At 40.8% G+C, this 19,458-nt stretch overlaps 1 pseudogene; it reads right to left on the bottom strand.

The window, feature by feature from the left end:
* Positions 1-16,032: 16,032 nt before the first annotated feature.
* Positions 16,033-17,591, bottom strand: LOC118668013 (annotated as a pseudogene).
* Positions 17,592-19,458: the final 1,867 nt, after the last annotated feature.

Here is a 19,458-nt window from a genome sequence, read left to right as displayed (position 1 = left end):
TAGTTTTTGTCCATTGAGTATGATGTTGGCTGTGGGCCTGTCATATATGGCTTTTATTATGTTGAGGTATGATCCTTCTACTCCCACCTTGCTGAGAGCTTTTATCAAAAATGGGTGTTGAATTTTGTCAAATGCTTTTTCTGCATCAATTGATATGACCATGTGGTTTTTTTCTTTCAATTTGTTTATGTGATGTATCACGTTTATTGATTTGCGGATATTGTACCATCCTTGCATCCCTGGGATAAATCCTACTTGGTCATGGTGTATGATCTTTCTGATGTACTGTTGGATCCGATTTGCTAAGATTTTGTTGAGGATTTTGGCATCTATGTTCATGAGGGATATTGGCCTGTAATTCTCTTTCATTGTGTTGTCTTTACCTGGTTTTGGTATTAGGGTGATGCTGGCTTCATAGAATGAGCTTGGAAGTGTTCCTTCCTCTTGAATTTTTGTAGTAGTCTGAGGAGGATAGGTTTTAGTTCTTCCTTGAATGTTTGGTAAAACTCCCCTGTGAAGCCGTCTGGTCCTGGGCTTTTGTTTGCTGGAAGCTTTTTGATGACTGCTTCAATTTCTTCCATAGTTATTGGCCTGTTGAGATTTTTAGATTCTTCCTGATTGAGTTTTGGAATGTTGTATTTTTCTAGGAATTTGTCCATTTCCTCCAGGTTGTCTAGTTTGTTGGAGTAGAGCTGTCCATAGTATTTTTTAACAATCATTTGTATTTCTGTGGGGTCTGTTGTTATTTCGCCTCTATCGTTTCTGATTTTGTTTATTTGGGTCCTCTCTCTTTGCTTCTTGGTGAGTCTGGCTAGAGGTTTGTCAATCTTGTTTATCCTTTCAAAGAACCAGCTCTTGGTTTCATTGATTTTCTGTATTGTTTTTTTGGTCTCTATGTCATTTATTTCTGCTCTAATCTTTATTATCTCCTTCCTTCTGCTCACTCTGGGGTTTTCTTGTTGCTCTCTTTCTAATTCTTTGAGTTGTAGAGTTAGATGATTTACTACCATTTTTTCTTGTTTGTTGAGATAGGCCTGTAGAGCTATAAACTTCCCTCTCAGGACTGCTTTCATCGTGTCCCATAGGTTTTGGATTGTTGTGTTTTCATTGTCATTAGTTTCCAGGATGTTTCGAATTTCTTCTTTGATTTCATTGGTAACCCAATCAATATTTAATAGCATGCTATTCAGCTTCCAGGTGTTTGAGTATTTTGGGTTGTTTTTATTGTAGTTTATTTCTAATATTATGCCATCGTGGTCTGCGAAGACGCTTTTTATGATTTCAATTTTCTTGAATTTGGGGATACTTTGCTTGTGACCCAATATATGGTCTATTTTTGAATATGTCCTATGAGCATTTGAGTAGAATGTATATTCCCTGGCTTTCGGGTGAAGTGTTCTGAAGATGTCTATTAAGTCCATCTGATCTAGTGAGTCATTTAGGATTGCTGTATCTTTGCTGATTATTTGTCTAGAGGACTTATCCAGTGCTGTCAGTGGTGTATTAAAGTCCCCTACTATGATTGTATTGTTGTCGATGTCTCCTTTGATATCTTCCAGGAGTTTTTTTATGAATTTGGGTGCTCCTGCATTGGGTGCATATATGTTTACCAGGATTATATCTTCTTGTTGTATTGATCCCTTTAGTATTATGAAGTGGCCTTCCTTATCTCTTGTTATGGCCTTCACTTTGAGGTCTATTTTGTCCGATATAAGTATTGCTACCCCAGCTTTCTTTTCCTTTCCATTTGCCTGAAAGATATTTTTCCATCCTTTCACTTTCAGTCTGTGTGAGTCCCTTCTAATGAGGTGGGTTTCTTGTAGACAGCAGATGTATGGGTCATGTTTTTTTATCCATTCAGCCACTCGATGTCTTTTGTTTGGAGCATTTAGTCCGTTTACGTTTAAAGTTATTATTGAAAGGTACTTGTTTGTAGGCATTTCTGTTTTTGTGTGGCTGTTTTCTTTCTGAGCTTTTTATTTCTTATTTTTATACCAGTCCCTTTAGCATTCCTTGCATTGCTGGCTTGGTGGTGATAAACTCCCTTAGCCTTTTTTTTGTCTGTGAAGCTTCTTATTTCCCCTTCAAGTTTGAATGATAGCCTTGCTGGATAGAGTATTCTTGGATTCAGTCCTTTGCTTTGCATCACTTTGTAAATTTCCGTCCATTCTTTTCTGGCCTGATGTGTTTCTGTTGAGAAATCATTTGACAATCTAATGGGAGATCCCTTGTATGTAACTTTCCGTCTCTCTCTTGCAGCCTGTAAGATTCTCTCTTTGTCCTGAACATTTGCCATGGTAATTATGATGTGTCTTGGTGTGGGTCTTTTTGGGTTCACCTTGTTTGGGACTCTCTGGGCTTGTGTGACTTTTTTCTTCCCCACCTCAGGGAAGTTTTCTGATATTATTTCTTCTAATAGGTTTTCTAATCCTTGTTCATCCTTCTGTTGTTCTGGTACCCCTATTATTCGTATGTTGTTTCGTTTCATGTTGTCCCAAAGCTCCCTTAGGCTCTCCTCCTGTCTTTTAATTTTTTTCTCCAATTGCAGTACATGTTGGGTGTGTTTTGCTTCCTTGTCTTCTAAATCACTAATTCGGTCCTCCGCTTCTCCTAGTCTACTGTTGATACTTTCAATGGAGTTTTTCATTGCAGCTATATCACTCTTCATATCTTCTTGGGTCTTACTTAAGTTGTTGATTTTTTCATCTGTTTCTTCTAGCTTCTTCCATATGTTATCGATTTTTTCATCTGTTTCTTCTAGCTTCTTCCATATGTTATCGATTTTTTCATCTGTTTCTTCTTGCTTCTTGCTGAGGTTGTCGATTTTTTCCTCCATCCGGTTTATGCACTCTAGGACCCTTATTCTGAATTCTTTTTCTGTCATGTTGCATGCCTCTGTATTACTTAGCTGCTTTTCTGGAGAGTCCTCCTTCTCTTTCCTTTGGGGGTTTCTTTGTCTACCCATGTTTGATCTCACTGACATATCTAGACGTTGAGTCGTTCAGTGGCTGCTCCCTTGGTGGCAGTGACTCCTTGGTCTGCGGTTCCTCTTCGGGCGGTTGCGGTAGCAGCTGCTCTTCAGTTGGCAGCAACTCCTCTGGTGGGTGCTGTTCACAGCTGTGGTGGCTCTTCTGGCTGGTGGGGCAAGGTTTCACGTACAGCTGCTGTTCCTCAGCAGAGGGTGTGGTGCTCAGGAGGTTGCTGTTGCTTGGATCTGCTGTGTTGATTTAAAGGCACAAAATACAACACAACAAGGCACCACGTACCAGGCACTATACACAAATATATTCACGATATTAATAACCCCAAATAAAGGTGACCACCTGAATTAAGAGAATTAGGGGATAAGGAAGAAGGAAGAGAAAAAGAGAAAAGAGAAAAAAGAAAAGAAAATTAGGGACCAAAAAAAGGAGTGCAAAAATGAAAGTGGGAAAAAGGAGGGGGGAAAGTAAAAGCGAGAAAAGAAAGGAAAAGAAAAAAAAAGAGCGAAAAGAGAGAATGAAGTGGAAGAGGGGAAGAGACTTTTTATATGAGGAGAATGCTCCTATAGAACAGCCATTAATCCCAACAAATTCCAGCAACAGCTCCCTGGAGATAAATGCAAACTAGAAACAACCAATAATATAACGATGAAAATAGAATGGAGAACACTAATCCCAAAATAAAATAAAGAGAAAATAAAATGGCACTTTAAAAAAAATGGTAAAATGGTAGCAGTAATAATACTGGTTAAAAATAAGAAGGTAGTAATTAAAAGGGTAAAATCAGGTGATGGAAAAAAGAAGAAAAAAAAAAGAAGAAGAGGAAAAGAAAAAAAAAAGAAAAAAAAAAGAAAAAAAAATTGGTTTCTTAGTTAAAAGGTGAAAAAAGAAAAAAAAAAAAATATTGCAGTAGTGAAGGTCCTTCGGTTCTTCTATTCTTCAGTGTGGCTCGCCTTAGACCTGCCAGGTATTCAGGAGAGTGTTGAGTTTCCCTGCGATACACTGTTCCTCTGTGTTGTAAACCACAGTCCTTATTTTAAAGCAAGCCGCATTTGTTTCCCAGACTGCCTTATTTTGTGTTTAGCAAAGAGTCAGTTTGTGGGTCAGCCTCTGGGTGGCAGTGTTCTGGGGTTGGCCTCTGAGGCTACAGGGCCTCTCTGTCCAGTGGAAGTTCACTGCCCAGAGCTGGCTGCGTAAGAGTTACCAGTGCTGTGTTGTTGCTGGGATTGAAAATCCCTCTATAGGCCAGACCCTGTTAACTCCCAGGGACTGATCAGGTTATTTTAATCCTTGATCTCCTACAGGGTGGAATCTGGGTGTGGCTGTGCTCCTTGCCTGGGGGCTGGGGGGAGGAGTCTCACTCTCCGGAGAGAATGGCTGCCTCAGACGTGGCCTCAGGGGTGTCTCAGCACTCAATTCGCTGCCACCTCTCCCGGCCCCCCTTCTCTCCTCAGTCTCTCCCCAGATTCCACTCCTCCGCACACTCTCCCTCTCTTCAGCACAGGTGAGTGTCTGTATCCGAAATGTCCCATGAACAGGGTTCAGTGAAAACAGACAAACAAACGCCGGCCGCGGAAACGGGGAAGGCTTGGTTTCTGTAAGCTTCTTTTCTTACCGGGACTGCATGGTCTGGTCAGCTCTTCAGGCTGCCCCCTTTAGGCTCAGTCCTCTGTGATCACAGACCCAGCTCTCAATTCCCCCAGCGGCGCCAGGAATCCCGCGGTTCTCCTTTCCCCTGTTAGGGGCTGTGCCTGTCCCAAGGGACGCGGCTGTCTGCCACGCGGTCTCCCTCCGACTCTCTGGGCTCAGAGGTCTGGCAAACTTTCCTGCCCAAATCCCTGGTTTTTTTACCTTTCCAGGGGAGTTCTGCTCTTCCCGGCTGTAAATTGTCTCGCCAGCTGAGGAATTTCGCCAATTCGGGGTGGATGTTACTAGTTTCAGCTGCTCACTCCATTTGCTTTGAATGAGTTCTTATGCCACACCACTGATTAGTTCTGGTCAGTGACCCCCTCACTTCTGTACACTGGCAGCTCCCATTCCTTCAGATATCAAGTCCTAATTCTGTAAATAAGAGGATGTTAAAATATGACACCTCTGCTTAAAGTTAGGAAATACTTCCATATTTTAAAGCGAGGTGCTAGATCTTCTATGTGGAACTATACATTGTCCTAAAAATACCAGGCAATTCTTGGTTTAATAACCACCCCAAAGTAAAACAGAAACTGAATGTTATTAACCCAAAATGGGGAAATAATTTATTTGGGGAAAATTGTGAAGTTCTGTGGCATATTTCCCTTCCTACCACTCCTTTATTCTCACATGAATAAGATGAGGGACTTCATGAAGACGAGAGAACATGACCCCTGACTCCAGCAGTATGTTAGTTGGAGCAAAATTCAGAGCAAAGATGAAATTTAAAACTGTGCCTGGCTTGTTTATTGATGGAGAGTGAAATGACAGTGCTGCTAAAGGCCTGTCCTAGCATGGTTTATTAGGAGCAAGATGTGACCATGAAGGAAGACAGAGCTGTTCTGGAGGGGTGGTACAGAGATTTTTCCTAAGACAGGTGCCTGCAGGAGCCATGGGGAATGAGTGCACACGTGCAGAAAGAACCATAACAAACGAAAAGGTAAGCAAAACCGTAAGCAAAGGAGACATTACCTGAACTAAGGGAATTGAAGGTAACAAATCTTAAGTGATAAGGGGTTTCCTAGAAACCCCAGGAAAGCTCTCTATATGGGAAAGAATTAGCTCTATCTCACATCCAAGGTTCCCTAACTTCATCTGCCAAGCACAGGGAGCATGAATGCCAGAAAAGGACAGTGACATATTCCTCACCACTCTCCTCTCCCAGCCTTCAACATGAAGCAAGTCAGGTTGCTGGTGGGGAGGAGTAGAAGAAAAAAATGGGAAAATTAGAAGACAAACCACTGTTTAATCTTTACTACATTGGAGACTTCTAGATGTGAAGCAGGTCTGAGCTGGAAAAAGGAGAGATTCACCCTTGAGTGAAATTTACAAAATTGACTATTACTCTGGACCAATCATTTAAAAATTATTGATATATAATGGCTATCACACCTAGAAATTACTAGATTATTTACTACCTCAGAGTGATAAAAAGTGGTGCTTCTGTAGAGATTTCTGTAAGGAAATGAAGAAAGTAATCCCATAGAGAAGACAGGAGGTAAGGAAGACAAATTGTTTTCTGTTTGCATGCAGCAGAGTTTAGTTATTCTTCAAAATGAATATTGCATATATTTTCAATTAAGTAAGCCTTCTAATTTGAAACACTTGGCAATGACCTTAGAGATCTACATCACTTGATATCCCCCACATATATTGAATGTTTTTCATATCTCCTGGTTACCTCTAACTGAATTAAGAAACACATAAAATAAAGATAATGTTAATGCAGATTTCTCCCACATCAACTGCTCTCCAATTCATATTTTATGGGATTTTCCTTATTCCCAATATTTTTCTATTACATATAAATTGGGCAGACTTTCTTTCAGAAGTTCATTTTTTTACATGATCTCAGCCTGAATACTTTCCCTGAAAATATATTTAAAGGTCAATGTTTTTTATAATAACACTAGTGACCTGGTGCACGAAATTTGTGCACATTAAAAGGGCATTAATTAGAGGAAATATTTTAATATTGCTATTTTCCCTTTCTTTATAATAGAAGTGTCAGAGATAAAAGAAAATTAGTAAAATGTATATAAAAATCTTCTTCCTATCAGAATCTGGGGCACGCCACAGGAACCTGAGTCAAGTCCCCACCCACCCATGTTTGCCTCAAAATTGCCCGAGACCCAGACCCAGCCGGCTCCACCCTCATTGGGCTAGATCCAGACCCAGCTTGCCCCACCCCCATCAATACCTGCTGGATGGGGGCCACAGCGTGAGGTCCCCCAGCCTGGGCTTGGGAAGGGGGCATGCCTTGAAGTTCCCGGTCAAGCCCCGCAGGTGGGGGGCACGGCCTGAGGTCCCTCATTAAGCCCCACATAGGGGGGGAGGCACAGCCTCAGGTCCTCCAGCCCAGCACCAGGGTAGGAGGCTTGCCCTGAGGTCCCCTGTCAAGCCCTGCTGGGCGGGGGGTGCACCTCAGGTCCCACGGCCGGCGCCGGGGCATGTAGCACAGCCTCAGGTCCCCTGGCCCAGTGCCAGGGTGGGGTGAGGGGGCGCGGTCTGAGGTCCCCTGTCAAGCCCCACCAGGCAGGAGATACACACACACACACACACATACACACACAAAAAACCATATATACACAAAGATGCCAATATCAGGAGTCTGAGATCATTGCAAAACTCCTTAAAAGGCAGTCTACCATACTGAATGATGCCTTCAGAGAAATCTCACTTTCTACTTCAGTCCCCCTGCCCCGGCCCAGCACCACACAGCCTCAGGTCCCTGCTGATTGCTCGTTAAGGCTCGTTTCAGGAACTCGGCCTCCATTGTGGGCGCAGCCATCTGTGTTAAGGAATCCCTGCCTCCGCTGTGGGTGCAGCCATCTTGACTGTTACAGTGTGACAGTTAATTTGCAGAATCCTTCTTTATTAGATAAGGTTCTCTTGAAAAATGTTGAGCAAATTATGAACACAAAACATATATATGTTTCCTAGTTTATATTTCTTCCCAAATGTTCAGTTTAGTAATATTAGATGTTGTCCTGGTCACTGATTTTGACAATTAGTAATCTGGGTTCATAAACATCATCCAATAGGCTTTTCCTACAAAATAAACATGTCTGCAATTTAACTTCATTGGAGCAAAATTATTTAGGCAATTAACAAAGACTTAAACTTAACTTTGAATAAACAAGGAGCAACACTATTGTCACTGGCTTCCTAAAACTCCCCCCAAGGTTTCCCATCCCCCGTGCTCACCCTTACATTACTCACAACACATTATCACGTTCCTTCCGTAGACATGCAATTCAATAATAAACTTGTCAGTAATGTAGATTTTACCGAATATTTTATTCAAAAATTAGGAAGATACTTTACATTGTATATTACATTGTGGTATTCCCTAATAATTTTCATTAGGCACCTGGATTCTTCTTACAAAATCTCCCTCTGAGTAAAAGCCATATTTGGCACTTTTGTAACTATTTATCTCTGGCCTTTAACTATTCTTCACCCACTAATGAAAACAAAAGTCCTTATACTAGAAGACCACAACTTATCAGAGAACAATTTATATATTCTAACTCAATGTATTAGTTATTACAAATTACCCCCAACAGCAGTGGCTTAAAACAATATTTATTATCACACAACTTCTGTAGGTCAGGAATCTTGGTTCAATTTACATGGGTCTTCTGTTTCAAGCTTTCTCACTGGCTACAATCAAGATTTTAGTTAAGACTGAAATCATCTGAACACTTAACTGGGGAAGGATTCACTTCTAAGTTCAGTTATGTGGTTGTTGGCAGGTTTAATTCTCCATTAGCTGTTGTCTGGAGGCTGCCCACAGTTCCTTGACATGTTGACTTCTCCATAGCACAGCAGCTTGCCTCACATCAGAACAAGAGAAAAAAGACAGAGCAAGGGTATGCAAGAGGGAAGTTACAATCATTTTGTAAGTGGCATCCCGTCACTTTTGAAGAAAATTCCATCCCAAAAACTTTTTTGTCAAATATAAGAATTGGACAGAAATTACTCCATTAAAAGCAATGGAGGAAATACACACACACACACACACACACACACACACACACACACACACTCACACATACACAAAACCATATATACACAAAGATGCCAATATCAGGAGTCTGAGATCATTGCAAAACTCCTTAAAAGGCAGGCTACCATACTCAATGATACCTTTAGAGAAATCTCACTTTCTACTTCAGTTGTCTTATCAACATATTGACGCAGCAGATCTTTTCCTAAGAAGTGATTCTATTACTAAGAAAACCCACGAAATTTATTCATGTTGCCAACATACATACACACACACTCATGCACATACCACCTTAAAAATATACCAAAGAACAAATACATAGGACATGAAAATAACCATTTTATATGGAAAACAATTCTTCACTTTACAATAGAATTTAAAATAGTATCATTTTAAATGAAAAATATACCTGTATATAACATTACCAAAATATACAATTTAGAAACACACTTTAGAAATATTTCAATTATATAAGGACACATATTCAAATATATTACATGATTTCCTAGGATAAACACAAAAACCTCATATCAAAATAGGCAGAAAAAAACAGCTCACTTACAAATTATTTAATCAAAAAAATCAAACATCTTAAACTTCTCTGCTACATTATTAGACATCATACATTTGAAGTCAAAAAGAAGGATTCCTCCAAGTGCAACCACTCAAAAAATACAGCAAATATATCTGAAGATATTATTCAACTAAACATATTTTAATTAATCAAAGTGGATATTTTGTCAATTGAGAAGGAAGTCTTGCTATAAAAATCTTTGTAATGAATATTGACTTGAGTTAAACATAATTAAATACAAATAACTGTCATTCCCTCTAAGCTCTATAATATGTAGGTTAATTTAGCTTTCCTGGCACCTCTGCTGTGCTTCCTTGATTTTCTGTTATTTGTAGACTGCATGGGGCAAGCCGATGATAGGCTGCTCTTAGTGGACATTGAGGTGTGTATATATGTGGTTAAGAATATTATATTTTTAATATTTGACAATAATAATTTTCCCTATTAATCTTATAATCATTTATTAAATATGTTATGGGAAGGGTAGGTGTTTTCAATTCAATAGGAGATTGTATACTTAATAAGACTATTTCTATTTTAGAATTCTATATAATAAAAGGCTAATATGCAAATCAACCGAACAGCAGAACGACCAGTCACAATGACGTGCACTGACCACCAGGGGCAGATGCTCAACGCAGGAGCTGCCTCCTGGTGGTCAGTGTGCTCCCACAGGGGGAGGGCTGCTCAGCCAGAAGCTGGGATCATGGCTGGCGAGCGCAGTGGTGGTGGTGGGAGCCTCTCCCGCTTCCGTGGCAGTGCTAAGGATGTCTGACTGACATCGCCCGAGGGCTCCCAGACTGCGAGAGGGTGCAGACCAGGCTGAGGGACCTCCCCCTGAGTTCATGAATTTCGTGCATCAGGCCTCTAGTTATTAAAATAATAGAGAACTTAATTCAAAGTGGCCCACATATAGAAATAACCCTCTTTGTAAATATAGACAAAAAGTGTTCCTATGAAAATATATATTTCCTTTAAAGAATGCTTGCCAAAGTATAAGACACTAATTACTGCATATCATTGTGGTGTGTGTTTGTCTGTTATCTGTGCATTTTTGAAAAGCATAAACTAACAACTCTTGGATATTTTCCCTTCTTTGGCACAGTAATTATATTTGCACTTAATTCTGAGCTTTTTACATATAATATGTTGCCAAATATGATCATTTAGAGTCATTTTGATACAGGATTAGCATCATAAATATTGACTTGCAAAAACATTGTCCATATTTGCCTAAAATGTGAGAAATTTGATCCAAGTACATGAGAATTTGAAAATGAAAATATGTAAATTTTTCATTCAGTCCAGGATCTTCAGAGGCAGTTGATGGATGTGACTTGTCATCATTGCCAATGCACTCAATTTAGGCTGTGATTTTAAGAGTTACTCTCTACTATGTATCAGAGTTTACCATGGGCAATGGAATGATAATAAACCTACAAACCAAAACTAGAATGATAATAATCTTGTACTGTGTAATCCTCTTTCTGCCTTTCTGATATTTGTTTTCTGGAAACAAGCAAACAGACAAACCACATAGCTAATTCCTGACAATATAAAATTCTCTGAAACCTTTCTTCATACTCCTATACCTATCTATTTCTCCCCCATGGGTGCAGTAATTATATAGACTAAAGTAACTCAAAGATCATTGAGCAGTTTAATTCCTTCTGCCACACACTTTGTACTTCGTTATAAAATCACCATCTTTTTGGCATGGTTACTGTTTTCAGCAATCTTTAGTTAAATGTTGTTGTTGAAGAGGTAAAAAATGAGCACCTACAATTGCATGTGGGTTAAGTGTCCACACTCATACCTATAACAAGAAGATAGATATGCCCTGAAAGTTTAAATAATTACATAGCTTCCTTCTTGCCTTACTTTCTGATTTCCTTCTTTCATGTACTACTCTTTTTCATCCTTCCTCACTTCATTCTCTTTTCTCCCCTTTCTCCCTCCTTTCTATCTTTCTATCCCTATCTCCCTCTCTCCTAACACTCAGTCTAAAACTATCATGTGGTCTGAGTCATCTATGGGGAGACGGCACATCTCTGAGTGTTGTAACTCAAATGGAGTGAAGGGCATCTGGAAGGAAGTGCCTCAGAGACTCTGCATGTGTGTTGTGAGGAGAGCATGTAATAGCAACAGAACAAGCAAGGACCTCGGGGAAGGAAGAAAGTGATGAGAGGACATCCTGGGTGCAGTTGGAACCCAAATAGGGTGAGGAGGTGCCTGTGCAGAAGGTATGGCAGCTGTGACATTGGGGAATTGATTACGTAAAGTGGACATCAATCCAACAGTAAGTGTACACTATGGATAAACATCTGAAGAGGGGGCTAAAAATATAGAAAAAGGAGGAAACTAAAATGTACTTTTGGTATTGGATTAGAATAGGCTTTTGAGGTATAAGTATGAATAAGAGAAGTTAATATGAATTTGTGGTTTTTAATCTACACAGAAAGATCTGAAATTGGAGGTATTAGTGTGAAACCATATGGTTTTTAATAGAGATACAGAAGTAAAATGGGTATAAAAATATGTGTGCATGTGTGTGTGTGTGTGTGTGTGTGTGTATTTTGTAGCTTTATTGACTTGTATGACCTGAGAAGAGCAACACCCCAATGACAATCTATACTAATAAAAGCCTAGGTGGTCCTCGCACCCTCACGCGACGCCCTCACATCATCACAAGATGGTCACCACAAGATGGCCAGCAGGGAAGGGCAGTTGGGGGCCACCAGGCTGGCAGGGGAGGGCAGTTGGGGATGATTGGGCCAGCAAGGGAGCAGTTAGGCATCAATCAGGCCAACAGGGGAGCAGTTAGGGCAATCAGGCAGGCAGGCAGATGAGCAATTAGGAGCCAGCAGTCCTAGATTGTGAGAGGGATATCCAACTGCCAGTTTAGGTTGGACATCCCCCAAGGGGTTCCAGATTGGAGAGGGTGCAACCTGGTCTAAGGGACACCTTTCCCCCTGCCACTCCCTTGCACTAATTTCATGCACCGGGCCACTAGTGACTGTAATAAGATCATAGATTCTGGTTTCTAAATAGTATTCTGTACTAAAAGGAACAAGAACTCCTTGTAGAAATGGCTGACTCCAGGCCTGGGTTAGGGAAAGAACAAGATGATTCTGGAACATGTTGTTGTATCAGAAATCAAGGATTTGCTTAAAGAATAAGGGGAGTATATCAAAACAAAAACTGAAATAAAAAAAAAATTAACTCAGTAGTCGGCTTTAAGATGTTCACACTGGGTAAATCTGGACATGTAAGCAACAAAATGAATAATGATAGTAATAAATAATTAAGAAAAACAGAAATCCACACTGAAATAAATAAATAAATACACTTCTCCTTTCAGAGGAATGCCAATTAATAAATATAAAAAGAACAGTAGTAGTAAAAAAAAAAATCACCATTTGACAATTATCACATAAAAAAGTAAATCAGCCGAGAAACATTAATGTATGATAAAGCTAGTGAAATTTAGACAGGGAATAAAATATTTCTATCTTTCAAACTAGCTCTTCATGAAATACTTATTAAATATATATGTGGAAAGGACAGCTTTACAGTGGAAAAATAGGCAATCACCACTTCAATCAAATAGCCAGTTATCAATATCACTAATGTGAAGAATCTAAATGATGTGCCACCTGATAGAATGCTCTGAGCATTATTTCTGTGACATCTCTGCCAAAGGTACATAAGCTAAATCCAATCATGAGAAAGCATGAGAAAAAAACAACTGAGGGGCATTATACAAAATAATGTGTACTCTTCAGACATCATAAAAGTCAAGGAAAGACTAGGAAACTTAGAAATTGCAGGAGTCTAAAAAACATGATGACTAAATTCAATGCATGACCCTGGACTCGATTATTTCGCAATGAAGGAAATTATTGACACTGTTGGCAAATACTGACCAGGTTTGTAGTTTATACAGCAGTGATGTATCAATATTTATTTTCTGACTTTGGTGGTTCTATTGGGATTACACAGGAATTCCCCTTTTTGGTAGGAAATGTGAATCCAAGTATTTGATGATATGGCAACATGATGTTAGCAATTTATTCCCAAAGAGTTTAGGAAAAAAAGTTCTTGGTAATATTCTTGCAACTTTTTCTGTAAGTTTGAAATTAATTAAAACTAAAAAGAAAAAAAAAGTATAACCTGCATTCTTCTTCTTCTATTTTTCTTTTTCCTTTTTGCAGAACAGAGTAAACGTCCCTAATCGTGGCTATCACAGTAAGGTGGCTATCACATGTGTGGTAATTTTTGCCACAGACTTTCAAGGCAGAAATAATATGCTTTAGTGGAGATTTTTTCCTATGTCAACTTTTAGAACAATTGAACAATGTAGATTTATAGACAATTACTACTTCTGAGGTATCTGGACTAGTTTTCTTGTTGCTTATTTGTGAAATTATTGATAGGTAAAAAGAACTTCCACTTTCAAGCTAGTAGTCCCTCAAAATCATATGACAGAGGAAGGTGTACAGGGCCCCTTTTTTTCCTTAAGCCAGTGGTTCTCAACCTTCTGGCCCTTTAAATACAGTTCCTCATGTTGTGACCCAACCATAAAATTATTTTCGTTGCTACTTCATAACTGTAATGTTGCTACTGTTATGAATCATAATGTAAATATCTGATATGCAGGATGGTCTTAGGTGACCCCTGTGAAAGGGTCATTCAACCGCCAAAAGGGTTGCGATCCACAGAGAATATCATATTAACTCAGAATAGATTCACTGTTTCCACATCCTAAACATAATTTATTAAAAATGTTTTAATTTAATTGAGAGTGTATATACATAATTCAAAGGACATTATAACCATAGGATAACAGAATTAGAGATGAAAAATCTCAATGTTGCCAACCAGGGAATTCATCATTTATTGCATTGTATTTGGGTGTTCTACTAAGTTGGATATGAAAATCTCTTACAAAAATAATTCAGAAGCATAAGATACATGTTTTTTAACTCTGCCAGCAGAAAGTGATTTTCAGGGAGGGTTGTCATAAAGATTCCATGTTGATAATCTCTAAATGTTAGAAGTTGCAACAGGTCTCATTAAATGTTTAACTCTCTTTTTATTAAATTTATTGGAGTAACAGTGAGTAATAGGAGCACATAGGTTTAAGAGTATATTTCTATGATCTGTATAAAGTTAAATCATCTCTGTCACCATATATTTGGCCCCTTTTACCCTTAACTATCTCTCTAACCCCTTCCCTCTGATATCCACCATATTGTTGCCTATAGATATGAATTTCAGTTTTATATCCAACAAATGACTGAAACCATATGGTTCTTAGTTTCCTCTGACTGACTTAGTTTGCTCAGCAAAATCTCCTTAAGGTCCATCCATGTTGTTGCAATAGCAGCATTTCATCTTTTCTTATGGGTGAGTGTATTCCATTGTATATAAGTATGGCATCTTCTTTATCCAATCCTGTATCAGAGGACACTTTGGTTGTCTCCATGTCTTGGCCACCATGAATAATGCTGCAATAATCATAAGGGTTCATATATCTTTTGCAAATAAATGTTTTATAGTTTTTTTGAGTACATACCTAGAAGAGGGATTGCTGGATCCTCTGGTAACTATTTTTCCCCCAGTCTGAAACTAGTCTTTATTGCTTGTACTGTACAAATATGAGGAACAGGGAAAGGCCAGTGAGGAAGAGGGAGAACTGTCAGATAAATGACATACACACAAAAAAAGGAAAAGAGACCTCCCACCCCCAAACCAACACCCCCCCCCCAGATGTCTCTCTGTGAACTACCTAGTACAGAAGGTGAGGAGACCACAAACATTACATTCCAAACATCTGGAGGTATTGGTGGGGAAGGGGGAGAGACCTCACATGTGGCTCTCCCGCTAGGCCAGCACCCCTCCCCCTGGGATGAAATGCTGGGGTCAGGGCAGGGGCCTGAGCCCACACATACACACCACTCACTGGAGGCTGGGACACACTTGCCCTCGTACACACATACCCAGCACACACACACACACACACACACACACACACCATGTACACTGTCTCAGATGCACAAGGACACCAACAGCACACAGTCCAAGGCACACATGCACAGGAGTGCCCATAGCACTGACACATGCTCCCCTCAGGCTGCAGAAGCTGGGGCTGGAAGAGGAGGGGGAGCCTCCCTTCTCAGAGGCCCCACCCCAGTACCTACCAGAGACACCCATTCTCTTCCCCTCCTCAACCCAAGTTCATTGGGCCCAATACTGTCTCATGGAGATGTCTAACAGCCTAGGCTGGCATCCCTCCACCCCAGGCAGAGAGAAGGGGCAATCCTGGCCACCATCCTGAGAGGGGCCAGGGCCAAGCCCAGAGTCCAGCAGAGGTAAGGCTGGCTGGAAGGAAGCCCTGGTAAGGCACCGGGCTTGGGGGTGGGAAGGCTGGGCCTCAAATGTTCCTCCTGCCTCATCCAAAGGTCAGAAGAGCAGCATGGGGCCAAGAGAGGCAGCACCCATCCCCTTGGCCACTCCAGGTTCCCCACCAGGTTATTCACCCCAGTCCACTGAGGGAGCCCTAGACCTCTGCTCCTGCAGCTCCCAGAGGCCCCGCCTGGCCCTGGGCATTATTGCTTTTCTGCTGCTGTGTGGGGAGGGGGCTGGACAGGCCACTCGGAGCTCCTGGCAGGCATGCAAGGCAGCCCCAGAGCGCTGTCCACATCTCTGAGGGCAGCACAGCACGGAGCACAGCTGGGGGCGCCCAGCCACATATTCAGGCAGGCTTGTGTTGATCAAAACCCAAAATCTTCCCAACTGCCCAAAGGCGGTGGAGTCTTCCCAGTCCTAATCTGGGCGCAAAAATAGTGCAGGACAGGATCCTTAAGACAAGGCCCCTGGGTCTACGAGGGGAGTTTGCAGAGGGCTGAAGAAAAAACTAGAAATGGGGGTGAAGGGGTGAGGGATGCAAGACCCCCCCCCCCAAAAAAAAGACAAAGCACCCCCACCCCCACCCCCGGGTGGGTGGCAGGGAGGCATGTTTGTGGTGGCGGTGGAGGTGGGTGAGCAGGCGGCACTGCTCCCTCGCGGATGCTGGCCAAGTAGGAGAACTGGGGAAGTGAGCCGGCTGGTCCAGGTCCAGAGAGCCCCGGCTGTCATAGCGCCCGGGGTGTGACTGTGATGGCCTGGGCAGAGAACTCATCATCGAAGCCCCTAGTGTGGACCTCAGATGTGACCGAGGTTTGAAGGGTGGCGGGAGCGTCTCCTGTACCACATCCTGCTGGTTGATGCTGAGGAAGAACCTGTGCTCCATGACCTCCTGGGCAGCGCTGGGCCCCCGGCCGAGCCTCTACTTGGGGTCCTTTGTAAGCTGCCCAGCCAGCAGGGACTTGGCCTCGGGGCAGAGCCTGCTCGGGGAGCAGATCTCCTCCATGAGGCTGAGCTCAAAGACGGGCTGGGATCCTGGCTGTAGCAGGGCTGGCACCGGAACTCCATCTCGTACAGGACAGCCCAGCTCCCACCAGTCCAGGCCCAGCCGGAGCTGTCCTAGATGCCAGATATTCGGTTCCTGCAGAAGGTTTTCATGGGGGTCCCATCACGATGCCCTCTGTGCACAGAGCAAAGTCAGCGACCTTGATGTGGCCAACTTGTCCAGCATGAGGTTTTCCAGCTGATGTCGTGTACACCACATCCCTGGAGTACAGATACTCCAGGGCCCAGGCGATCTCTGCGCCATAAAAGCGGGGGCTCCTCTGAGACGCGCTCCGTGACAGGGGGGAAGAACAGCTCCCACGGTTGGCGCCCCCCAACCCAAAGCACAGGGGGCCGCGGGTCTGGAAGGCACACGTCAGCGCAGTGAGGAATGGGGGCCTGGCGTTTTGGAGGACCGGCTCTCGGTGACTGTGGGCGACTTCATCCCCAGCGAGGCTCAACTCCTTCCGCAGGATCTTCATGGCCCAGCAGCGGCCGCACCAGGATGACTTTGGCGAAGGTGCCCTGGCCGAGGAGCTGGAGATAGTCGAAGTCATTCACGGTCTCTCATCTCGAGAGTCTCCATGGAAGGTCCTCTTTACCTTATACAGTGTTTATATAAATGAAATGCATCCCTTCCAAATAATTATTCATCACCAATGAGCTATTGTAATATTCACATAGAGGAGGTTAAAATACATAGTTGTCTCTTTCATTTGGGGAGGACTTTATGCCATATCCTTTTGTTTGATTCTCTGAATCTTGTTCTTAAAAGCATAAGCAAAGAGAAATATATGCAAGTCACTGCCAAAACAAATTGTCTTTTATAGGGAGCAAATTGGCTGTCCTTCTACGCAAAAAAATAGGCATTTCCTTTACCCATGAGAGCAATAAATGATAATTAAACCTAACTAATGAAAGTTTAATTAGATGCAAGTGGATAAAAGATTAATAGGAAAAAATTATTTCTTCTCTCCAAACTTGAATAGTTTGCTATAACCTGTGGCACTTAACTACCCAACTTCCTGAAGTGATTCAAATTGTCAGTGTGCAATAACAAATGATCATTCTCTTTTCCATGTCCATCTATGTAGTTTAACAATTAATCAGTGCCCATATATATAATATTTATAGCAGAGAGAGGTGTTTAGGTCTTTGGTTACATATAGAAAATGACTAGACTCTAAGTTCTCAGAGTTCTTCATTTCTACTCTTTGCACTAGATTTGCAAGCCTTACCTTTTGAGTTTCACAGACAACTAAACATTTCAAAAAGGTTTTGAAGAATAGAATAATTTTAAAAACTTTGTTTGGGAAATTTAAGGATAAAAATCTGTTCCTTAAAATAAGAATTTTTATGTTATGAAAAATCTATTGTCCAATTCTTATTTTTCTCAATTTGCAGCAAATTGATAAAAACTTATTTGTGAACAGGCACTGGCCTAGGCTTAGTATTTGGAGATTAGTATGATGGATTCATAAACAAAATTATACAATGGTCATGTATCTAGAATATATTTAGGTTATAAATACAGAGTAAGTGTTTTCTCACAAGGCTTAATTTGAGGTCTCAGGTTTACCAGTTTCCTGTTTTTTCTGTAACAACCATTTATTCACTTCCTGGATTTGCACCTTCTGGTAGTAATTGGCAATTTCAGGTCTCTATTATTCCAACCAAAGTTATTTTTTTCCAAAGAGGAATGGTATTAATTGATATTAATTAATCACCAAATATATAAAGGATATTTTAAACTTTATTTTGAGGATATTTTCAGCATGTTTTTTTTAAAAGACTTCCAGATTATATATAAAATATAAGGAAGGTAAAAGAAATAAACTCAACTCCCTAATATGCATCTGTAGTTTTGTAAAATGCCTTTGTAATAAGGGGTTTTGCTCATAGACTTTGGAATCAGATAGATCTGGTTTACATTCTGGTCACATTATTTTTGTGTATGGGTTTATCAGTTTGTGTATAGGCACCAGTCCAAGGACCACAATTTGAATATCACAAATGTAAACCCTTATTCAATTTCTACTATAAAACCTTTAATAAAGGATCGATTTCCTCACTAGTTTGTTTGTTTTATTAATAGATTTGCAGAGGCAATGAAAAAATCTGGAGCCATATCCAGGTTAGCTACAACCAAAACTTTTACTTAAATAGAAATATGATAATAACTGAGGATGAGTAAGACAAGATACACCTTGATTACACATGCACTAGAATCAATTATATGTGCTTCATAAGAGCATTGAATGAGGATATGTGTGTGAGGATCTACATGTAGCCTGGAAAATGTAGGAAGTCATTAATTATTACCAATATTAATTTAAAAATAAGAAAATAAACTCAGTATTAATATAAACAAAAATCAAATAAGGTACACCATTCCCATGGAAAATGACTCTAAAATATTCACAAAATAACAAAGCCATTGTCTTAAAAGTTGTGCTATATGTAGACTCTTGTTTTCTTCTAAAGAAAGCAAAATAGGTGGCTATCTGATAACCTCAGGTATACAGATGCTCAGTTGAGTTATTTTATATTATACTTCCTCCTTGCCTGAGTGGTCTGTGATCTACTGAAGTAGTGACATGAAGTGTGGTATAGGGCGTAACAAACAGAAAAGCATCCTTGAAGTTGATGGGTAACCTTGGCCCATTCCTATTTAATGATTACTTACCTGGAAAAAAATCTAGGTAGTTCAATGATGCTTTGCTTTGCTTTGTTTTAAACATCCCCACCAT

The sequence above is a fragment of the Myotis myotis genome, unplaced genomic scaffold, assembly GCF_014108235.1.
Source record: "Myotis myotis isolate mMyoMyo1 unplaced genomic scaffold, mMyoMyo1.p scaffold_m19_p_1, whole genome shotgun sequence".
Classification (NCBI taxonomy): domain Eukaryota; kingdom Metazoa; phylum Chordata; class Mammalia; order Chiroptera; family Vespertilionidae; genus Myotis; species Myotis myotis.
Note: the sequence above shows the minus strand (reverse complement) of the source record. Positions and strands in the feature narration are given on the sequence as shown.